Below are 11,557 nucleotides of genomic sequence, written 5' to 3'. Positions count from 1 at the left end.
TGCTTAAGGTCAACAATAAAAATAGGTCCCTGTGCCTGCCATCGGCAAAAATAGAGCTCTGGCCAGAAAGGATCCGAAGAAGTTAACCTTTACTTGTAAATATTCGGATCTTGTATGGATTGCACGGGTCTGATGGCCTTGGGGATCCCGTGTTAGGGCCTTCCTTTCTTTAAATCTTGTTCTAGCCGTGTCTGTGCCATGTATGTTACCACTCTCTCAGCATATGTACATTTACTCCAGGAAAGCTGCACAATAACGCTAAATAACTAATTCTATGAAAATATAAATTTACCTTTGACTGCACTCCTGCTCACATTCACTGCTAGACAATGCCTTGTAAATCAGCAGTCGTTGAATACTTTTGTTTAAAGTAAACATTAATTTGGGCTAACGTTCCAGTTGCAGCTGTCCCTGTGGTCGACCCTTCGCTGGGGGGCTGTCGAGGTCAAAGCTGGCTGCCTTGTCCAAGCTTCTGCGCGATCTGACTCCCGTGGTGATGTGATTTCGCGACACAAGAAGCAGAAATAACCTGGTCTTCTTATCAGCAGACTGATCCTAAGTGGGGGTGGCAGTCTTGAAACGGGCGCAGAAGCCCCCTGGCATCGCGCGGCATATGGCGCTCTGTGCCAGAGGCCGGGTGAGCGTCACTGGGCAGAGATGTAGGCGCTATAATGAGCTGTACATGATGTACATCTACATACCAGCATCAAAGAGGGGATGTATAGCATGATTGCGCCTTGTTCAATAGGGCAAGAATTCAAAGGAAAAAGAAGCATTTGCAATGCAATAGGACTTGAATTTCTTGCGACCTATTGCATTGCATCACAGACAATGGGAGGGGGAGCATGGACAAAGTAGCCCTCACAGTCTAAATAACACGTACCGTGCCGCATAACACTCGAAGTAAAGGGACCAGTAGCCATGGGAGGGTACAAATGATGACATGGCGATAATAAGGAGGGACTAACAAGCTTCATAATAAATCACAAAGCAGCATTTCCGAAAGACAATGACACAAGCCAATTAAGAACATGGGCGGAGATTGGGAGGAGCTTCCACTGCATACTCCATTACTGCATGCCTCGTAGAGCGAGCAGCGCATGTGCACTGCCGCTATAGGCTTGACCTAAAAAGACCTAAAAATCTGATGGTGTACAAATGCAGGCGTGATTAGAGGCAAAGAGAGTAATCCTTTTCCTCCAAATACAAATGCAAAGTGATCAAGGGTCACTGCCCACTGACACGTGCTACTAAGACAATTCCACTAACCAATGATTGGACATGGACCCAAAACAAGCATACAAACTGTAACACACGCAACTGCATCTACCTCATTACGTGCCCCTGCAATCGGCAGTATATAGGGATGACTACCCGCCCTGTGAAAACCAGAATCACGGAACACAGGAGTAACTTTTGTTGTAAAAAACCCAACACCAAAATGTGTGCACACTATGTTGAACACAATCACACCCCAAACGACCTACAATGGAGGGTCCTTGAAGCTTTTCCAAACATCACTAAGGAAGCTTTATTTAGAAAAGAACAATGTTGGGTTTTCAAACTGGGAGGACACACCAGGGGACTTAATGATGAAATCCCGTGGGCAGAACTGAACCACTAGGGCCCACATCTCCTTCCTCCCTGCTCGCACGTACCGTTCCTGTCACTGTCTGTTAGCCCGTAATACTGTGGTTTATAGCCACAGCCATACACCACGGCACGGAACCACCCCCATAGTATCTATGCACCACTTCTGTATCTATGGATCACTTCCATCTGACATAACACTCCAAGGGACAACAGATTAGCCATTGTGGTGCGACTACATACACTGGTACCTTGAGCACAGCAATGACACTATGGCGCAGCACCCGATAACACCTATGGAGTTCGTGCACCCATTGCAGCAGAGTTATTACCCTTAGTTGGCCTAGCACATGTAGCGTCTTCCACCTCACAAATAACACCATCCACCCTGCAACGGTAGCCCATATGTAGCGGTAGACCATACATAGCAAATTTAAAAATTCTTATTCAGCACCTTATACCCCACATTTTCATTTGGCATAACTCGCTACTAACACCTACCCACATGTTTGTGACTCTTACAACCTCCTTTTCTGTTGTGTCTGCTCTCAATAAAGTTCCTTGAAACACTCCCAAGATGGCCGCCGCGTTCACACTCCAGATGACGCACTCTACAGACACTGCTACAAATAGCCGGGACCCGGAAGCAATTGCTACGGGGCCCGGAGCTAGGGTAGGACAAACGGCAGTCAGCTGCCTATACCTGGGAGTATATTCTACGATTCCTGCCTGACTGGTAAGCACCTACCATTTTACCTGTTTAATATTTATTTTAACTGGTTCTTCACAGCTCTCGGAGCAACGGCGTGCTCCGCTTAGCCCGTCAGCCTTAGGCTTTGTAACTAGGGGTGAGTGTGTTACCGCTGCCTTTTACCATCAGTATTTCTTTGAGTGTCTTCAATTTCGTGCATCATTTCCAGCACCCTAGTCTGTTTCGCTCCCGATAGTTCACGCAAAACTGGTCCGTCCTGTACTCATTTGGCATTGCTTTATTACGACCGAACTGTGACCACCCCATAACATGCATGTTTTTCGGCTCTTTAGACCTTTCACGTTTGCGCATCACAGCGCTTGCCCTCATTTCACCTGGCATGGCTCCTTTCACCACGGTCGCCGACACTGTCGGTATGTCGCCACAGGCCACCTGCCACCAGCTTGCCCACTTCACACAGGCTACCCTGTTTAGCATCTTACGCATGACCCTCAGAACGCGTTTTTAAATCTCATTTTTTATCCACTTCAACACCGAGGCTTCAACTTCACTGTTGCCGATGAAATAATCACGTTCGCCCTTAAATAGAGGTGCGCCAGCCCCTACCCCCATGGGGCCCCGTTCTTCCTTTGCTTTAGCCTATCATAACGTCCCGGCTCATAATTGTATACACCAAGGCCTTTGGCCTCTGAATGGGCAACATACTAACAGTACAACCAAGCTCACTCATGTATATTGTAATCAACTATTGCACCATATGACACATTAGTACAAGGCTTTGTATTTCCACCTGAAACCGTTGCCACTCCTTTGGCCTTTGTTTTAACCATCCGTGTTTTTAATCCTCCTTGGTTGTCCCTTTCTCCCCTCCCTTTTTTTCTCCCCTTCTCCCACAGGTCTACCGTACTCCCCAGTACAAGTCTACTAGGGTACTCCCTACCATTCTGGTAATTAGCTCAAAGAATTCTAATACCAGATGGTAGTGCACCATTCACATTTAGTAATTCTGGTCCTGATGAAGTGCCAACTGACCCATTAGGAGCAATCGAGGCACGAAACATGTTGACCAACTACACCTTGGTAGCCCTTCAGGAACATCACTTCCACATAAGGGCACCTACACTGCTTTTAATCAGGCTTGAGCTACCTAATCTATTAAACTTGACCTAGCAGGACTGCTCCAGACCTATTTTACTTCACCTTCCTGTGCACTACCCAGCCCTCACACCCGCACGCACCCTACGGCTTCTTCAAAAAGATCTCTGATAAAGAGCCCCGTTTACGGGAGCCCGTCAGGCATTGCAAGGCCGGCCTGACGAGGAGCAAAAGCCCAATGATGAAGCATGACATCCTCCGGGGTGTGTGAGGGCATCACGAAGAAAGACCTCCCTGTCCCCCCACGCCCAGCCAGTAACTGCACACCCTATTAAAACAGGGTACAAATGATGATATGGCGATAATAAGTAGGGACTAACAAGCCTCATAATCAATCACAAGACAGCATTTATGAAAGACAATGACACAAGCCAATTAAAAACATGTGCGGATAGTGCGCGGAGCTTCCACTGCATTCTCCATTACTGCATGCCTCGCAGAGCGAGCAGCGCATGCGCACTGCCGCTGTAGGCACGACCTAAAAAGCCACCTAAACATCTGATGGTATACAAATGCAGGAGTGATTAGAGACAAAGAGAGTAATCCTTTCCCTCCAAATACAAATGAAAAGTGATCAAGGGATGGGCAAAGCAGTGGGAGGAGCTTTCTGGACAGGTGGAGGAAGTTGGAGTCTCTGTGCCACTTACCTTCTGTTAAAAAAATAAAGTAAAATAAAAAATGCATTTCGAGCTAAGAAAAGCTACCTGAAGTGTCCATTCGGGAAGAATACCTACTTAAAAAAATATTTTCGAGCAGATGTTGCTGACACTCGAGTAGAAAATCTCACCAGAACTGCTCAAGACCACTCACGTTCATAAAATCTCACCAAAAGTCCTTCTAGCAACCAGAAATCTCTTTGAGAGATGCGAAGTCTCACCCGGGCTCGCCAGATCCCATTTTGAAGCCTTGTGTCGTTCCACGTTGTCATCTCGTTTCATGAATGGGGAAAGAATTCGTCAATTGATGTATTTTGGCAAGAACTCTTTGTTAAAAGAAATCATTTCATTTGTTTTGTTCAATTTAAACCTATATAGATAAAATGTTGAATTGTAGAAGCAGGGAAAACATAGAAGTACAAGAAAGAAAGGGCAAAGGGAAGATACAGAAGGGAGGGCCGAGGATGATCACAGCACCAGAGCAGAGAAAAGAAGCAACATGGGCACAAGGGTCAACAGCCATATCAAAGTGCCTAAAATAATGCATTGAAGCAAAAACATCAAACATTTACAGAGCTGTCAAACAAGTGGGCCATTGATACACAAAGCATTCAAGTCCGGGGGGGGAAGTGCAACTATCCTTCATCCCTCCCACTCATTATCAGATGTTGAAAGGCCTTCCATACGAGCATGTTGCAAGGGTGAAGGCACAGTAGTAGTAGGATTCACACTGGCCCTGTCCCTCTTGATATACGCCCAGAAGAGTGATCAGGTACGTTCAAATTTATTCATCCTGTCTATAACCAAAGCAGTCAAACGTTTCATTGCGTAAATGCGCCACACCTTGGTCCACTGCAAGGCTGGGGGTGAGGGAACACTTCCAGGTGTGAGCTATAGTGAGCCTGGACGATAGGAGGTAAAAGGTGAGTAATTTGCCCCTGGGGTGGTATAAGGATAAACAGAGTATTTTTCAGCCTTACCCACCAGACGGTCCATTGGAAGGGTTGCTTAACATTTTCAGGCAATCAACAGAAGCACTTCTGCCCAAAAGCCCCTAACTTGTGCAAGTCAGTAACCCTAGTGTCACAGCCCCGCAAGCAGAGGTCAGAGGTGCCAACCATTGCGTGAAACCTAACCTGGTTAAAGTATTGGCCTTGTTTTGTAAGCATATAGATGCCCACGCCTGCTGCCAGGTTTCATCAGGAATGTACGTGCCTCAGTCCTGCCCCCACCGTGACTGGTACGAAGGTCGTTGTTGAAAAAGGTCACAGAGGGGTGGGTACAGGTGGATAATGCATTCCCTATTAGACTCCTGCACAAAAAGGTGTTCCAGGGTAGTCTTGGTTCTACTACCTTTGGTTTTCATGGGGGTGAGTTATCCCAGTGTAGTAATTGGTTTAGGCAGAATTCATCAGAGGAAGTCAATTGGAAGCGTTGTCCACAAGTTTGCCTATCTAAGGTGGCTCCATCGTGATAGAGTAAAGGGGGCACTACCTTCCTCAGTCCGCAAAGCGTGCATTCAAAGTCCCTGGGACAAAATCCAAATTATGTTCAATGGGAGTCACTGGGAAGGGGTGAGTAGTAGAACTTGTGTTAATTTTGGTAAAATTATTTTTTTCACTTTGATTTTAATAAGGCATATACTACCGGGTGACTATAGTGCTTTACATTACAGGATATAGTTTTCTTTGCATTGATTCTATCGAACGTGAGAATATGAGTTATCTTTACTCTTGCCATAGCAATTGACGTAGTTGGTGAGAAGGCACTGAATGCTGTATTACCCAGGGTTTGCCTTTCTGCACATAGGTTAAGATTCTCTTTCCTTTTAATTTAGCAGCACTTTGTTCATCTTTCTGTCACTTACTAGGTATTTTTGGGCTTCACACTTGATGTATATAGGTTAGTCTTCTTCTTCCCGTTTTTTTGCTATACCCTAGTTTTTCTTAAAATGATCTTTGCTATCTTGTAATTCATCTGTTTCTGCCTTGTTTCTGTCCCTAATGGATCGAAGCTTTATTATATTAGTGTTTGATTGTATAGTCATAATGTGACTTACCTGTTTACTTTTAGCCCTGAAGAAGTCGGTGAATACTTCCTCAAAGACGAAACATGTGTTAGCTAAAGTTGTTTTGCTGATGGCTGAAGTGGCTGTAATCATACAGAACTTGGAATAAGCAAGACTGAAGAAGATTTCTACGGAAATATCGTGTGGCTTCATAATTTCATTACGGACTTTTCGCTCAGAATATATTGACTCTTACTGCTTTGTATATTTGTAGACTGCTGTCTACATATTAAGTAACGTTGGGTGGCCGTTACTCTTTATCCTTTGAGCATCTCTTCTAAAGATATATAATGTTTGCTGTGTGACTCTTTCACGACTTCGCGCATACTTTACCCATCCATCCGCCTTCTGTTTTGTCATCTACTAGATCCTATTTTTACAAATATTGTTGACATGACCACAGACACCCCATTCCAATATCGTGGTTAAATCATCACATAGGGGCTGATTACAATGTCGGGCGGAAAGGCTCCAAATGGCATTCAGATTTTCCTAACCCGTGTCGGGGCTTATGTTTCCGACCGACTCAGAAAAATTTCCGACCGACCGATTACGAGGAAAGGTAACCATTTGGGCTATCCAACTCAGTTCCAACCAGTATTCGGAGACTCTGAGTCAGTCGAAGCTGAATTGTACAGGTCTATGGACCGCGTTTTTGACACGAAACGGCTGTCGGAAACTAAGAGAAGATAGAGCCTCTTATTTTAGCGTAAGAATTACAAATTTGCCGAACTCGTCCAAAGAGTTATTTAAACTGGTGAACAGCCTCATGAAGCAGGCTAGGAGTCAATGCGGCCCCCCCCTCCTTCAGAGGAGTTGCGATATGTTCGCCAACTTTTTACTTGGAAAAGTACACAATATCCTTCTTTTTCTATTAAATGACTCCCTGGGTACGGACATACTGCTGGTATTTCCTGCAATCAGCAAAGAAACCACTGTGTAGATCCTAAAGTCAATTAAACCAGGGTCATCGCTGGACCCATTCCCCTTAGTCTTACTTAGGAATGGGTGAAATACAATTCTGTCCACTTTGACAGATATTTTTAATTACTCCTTGGAAAGCGAGAGCATCCACTCTACATAGAAACATGCAGTTGTGACACCCCTACTGACAAAACCCTCTGCTGATCCTTTACATGCAGAGAATTACAGACTAATTTACCTCCTTCAAGGGGCCAGCAAAGTCCTAGAGAAGTATGTAAACAAGCACCTGTCGTACTTTTTAGAGACACACACTATTTTACATCCACAAAAACAGGTTTTTGACCTGGAAGCAGTACTGAAACAGCCCTCCTAATAGCCACAAAAGAATTGCGAGCAATGCTCGATCAAAGCGACTATGATTTTGTTTGATCAGAGTGCAGCCTTTGATACCGTATCCTATCCCATTTAAATTCGAAGGATGGAGGAGGCAGGAAGTTTTTGAGCTGCACTCAAATGGCTCACCAGCTTTCTGTAAAACAGGAGTTTACAGGTCTGTGAAAGATCCCTGTTCTCTGCAACCCACCCCTTAAAATATGGGTTACTTCAGGGCTTGTCCTTAAGCCCGCCCTTAACCTTTATGTGCTCCCACTGGCAATGATAGTGAGGGGTCACGGCCTAGCACTGTTCTCCTACACAGATGACAGACAGTTCATCATATGTCTCACCTGAGATACCAACAAAGTCTCCAATCAACTAAATGCCTGTTTGAAACAGCTAATAGAGTGGATGTCATGCAAAATGGACAACATATCCCGAATGTCCAGGTGTTTGGCCAAGGTCTGGCTATATAAATCTTGAAACAGGGAAAGCGTATCACCACCGAAAGTGATGAAATCTAGTTTGCAAGCCACTCTCAGAATGTCTTTCTTGACCTTATAGAAATAGACCCTGGTGAGCACATCAGGAGCCAGGTTGTTCCGCTGTGGACAATCGGAAAAAACGTGATGTGTACGGACAAGGGTAAGATCCCGACCATCTAAGTCTTAGAGGATGCGCTGTAACAGCTCCCACATGTAGCTTTCAAGATCAGCATTTGACACAGAAGTGCTCACACCTCTGATCTAAATGTTATCTTGCACCTGGCCCTGCTGTGACACGGTCGCCTCCACCAGGTCTAAACGAGACGCTATCCCCTTCACTGTTTGGTCAAACTCTGCCAGCACTTTGGTGATGTGACTGGTCATAGACACAAGATTCCTCTTTATCTTCTTGAGTAGGGCTTGGATATCCTCTTTTGTGGCCAATGAGTTGAGATCCAGGGGTGGTGCCATCTCCCCTCACCACCTCACCACCTCACCAGCGTCAACCACAGCCCACCACTCTCCAGGGTCTTCAAGGCTAACAGCATATATTTTATAGTGGCGGTGGGGGCCTTTTGCATTAATTGATTGGAGAAGGCCATAAGGAGGAGCCTCTGCGCTCAGGAGCTTCACTAGGGGTATGAAGTAGCCAAGTAAATGGAGTTGAGAACCCCAAGGCAGGGGGTAAAACTTGGTATGCAGGTCCCTAGTCACCAGACGCTTCTCAGGGCCTGCCCAAATGTCCTCGCTGCCCCACAGGCCAGTGCCACACAACAGACAATAATAGGTCCACTGTTTAAAGTGGCCTCTGCAGTCTGCCAGACACATTTGGCATCGGCCGCACGCTAGGAGAAAGAAGCCGGTGATGCTGGCGGCATCTTGAATCTGCTGCGTAGCCGCATGGCCAAGCCACACCCCCCCAATGTCATTTTTTACAATTTAAACAACACTACACACACATAGTAAAGTTGAACATATCGGCACTAGTAAGACATTTCCATTATCATGCACCTACACTATAACGCTAAAACCAAACAACATACAATATTGTAAATAGTAGACCAAATGATACTACCTAAATCAAAAATACTACTAACTACACTACAATACATTTAAAAATCTAAACACTGACAGTATCCTTTAAATTTAAGTTAATATGTAACAGTACCCAAAAAAAGGCACAATCCACTCTGACAACAACTGCTGCAAGCTTGAAATGATGAAAAAAGACAAAAATTGTTTTAAAAAAGTGTCCTAACAGAAATAAAAAAAAATACTTAACACCTATAAATGCAATTGAAATAAAATATTAATGTATATTAAAAAAAAAATAAACTACATCAAATAAAGCTTATTAAATGTATAAAAATGGGTATGATTTTTATATTGCAATCGAAAAAACATGTCATTTATTTGTATGAAAAACATTTAAAATGTTCCGTAAATAACTATTTGCAATGTATAAGAACTACTACAAACATATAGGGGTCGATTCCGATCCTGGATTTTTTTTTCCGTACGACTCGTATCCGTATTTTTTTACGTACGAATCGTACAAGTCCCGTACAAACGGCGAAGTACGATTCGTACGTGAAAAATACATACGAATCGCCTCGGGAAAAGTCTACGAGACGCCCCCCGGACAGTTTTACATACTAATCGTAAAAATGAAGTCCGAGCGCGCAAGTACGATCCGTACCGCCCTTCCGAAAACACAAGCGCACGGAAAAGGCCCCGTACGGAGCAAACTTTGTACGACCCCTACCCCGAGTAACACTTGTGCCCGGGGTACGAGTCGTACGGCCCCCCCAGCCTTCCACCCCTCCCGCGTACGTCTGCACCGTACCCCCCACCCCCTATATGTACAGACCGTACCCCCCACCCCCCCGTACGTCCGCACCGCACCCCCACCCCGCCGTTTGTACAGACCGTACCCCCCACCCACGTATGTCCGCACCGTACCCCAGGCGTACCCCCCACCCGCGTATGTCCGCACCGTACCCCAGGCGTACACCAATCCTCGCGTATGTACGGACCGGGGGGTGGGGGGTATGGTGCGGACATATGGGGGGTGGGGGGTACGGTCCGTACATACGGGTGGTGGGGGGTACAGTCCGTACATACAGGGGGTGGGGGGTACGGTCCGTACTTATGCAATGTTGGGGTACGCACCGTACATGATGACACGTACGATGTGGGTGATGGCGTGTACGTCGCGTAGCGGGCCCCCTTTTCGTCGTGCATCGCAGCGTACTTAGCTTTTCCGGCACTTTTTGGCTCCCGTAAAAATATAGCCATGCGGAGTGCTGTAGGTACGAATCGTACTTGCTGGTCTGTAAAACGTGCGGACGTCGCGTACGCGCTGTCCAGGATCAGAATTGTATGTATTTTTTAGCCGTACGGTGTTTTTTACGATTTGTGCGGAAAAAGTATTTCTGTACGAATCGTACTTGCTGGTTTGTAAGGTGGAATTCCCGGGTACGAGTCCCGGGTTTTACAGGATCGGAATCGGCACCATAATGTAAGTTAGTAAGAAAAGTAAAACAAATGTAAAATAAATATAAAATATTGTAATGGTTACAAAGGTAAAAATAAAGAAAAACTAAATATATAAATAATTTGATCTAAAAATGTTAAATTGAGAAATATATTTTCTAACAAAATGTCTATTGTTTTTGGCATGTTAAAACGTGATTGTGTAATGAAAATAAAAACATGTTAATAAATAATACACTGTGCTATAAGCAAAATATAACAATATTTAAAAAGCTTGTGTTACTGTTAATAAACAAATGTGATACCATAAGTTGTACATTATGTTTTTCATGAAAATGCACAATAAATATTAAAATGAACAACAACCATTGATGGATGTGCACGATTCAAGAGGGCTGCCTCTGGAAAAAAATGAGCCTGGCTTGAAAGAAGATCTTTTTGTCAATTTGGGGGCACTTTAATACCTTCTACATCACCCTGCTTACCTAGCAAGTATCCTGCTTCTAGTGCTGCCTTGTTTGCAGGTGTTTTAAACTACAGTGGAGTCAATTTCATGCCTGAAGAGGCTTCAGAGGCTTCCTGCTTTCAGCTGCCCAGATTCCTGTCATAGTATGAGGAGTTATTCTAGGACAGGGTGCAGTTTTGGACTTTGGATACTCCCACAGCTGGTTTTAGCTGATGCACCTTTGGTAGTACTTTCATTTAACTTGGTATTTAATTTTCTACTAAACTATTTTCTTCAGTTTCTCTGTTTCTCTTTCCGGTTTTCTTCAAAGTGGATGGTAAGAGTACATTTCTAATGCTAATAAGTGCATGCAAACAATATCTCCACCGCCTATTAAATCAGAACTTGTGCACACTTCTGAACCTTCTCTTGCCACAATTTTGAAAGAATTAAAAGCTGCTCGGTCTAATACTGACAGTATTGTCAATTAGATTAATAATATTCGTAAAGATACGGCTGGTCTGACCATGAAAGTTACAAATAACAAAATTCAAATAAGAGGCAATAAATCTATGATTAACAAATTTCTTCCACTTGCAGCTTTAAATCACAGCAGGCAGTATAATTTGAGGATTTTTAATTCACCTGAAA

This window comes from Triturus cristatus, chromosome 4_1, assembly GCF_964204655.1.
Source record: "Triturus cristatus chromosome 4_1, aTriCri1.1, whole genome shotgun sequence".
NCBI lineage: Eukaryota > Metazoa > Chordata > Amphibia > Caudata > Salamandridae > Triturus > Triturus cristatus.
This window is presented reverse-complemented; position numbering follows the sequence as displayed.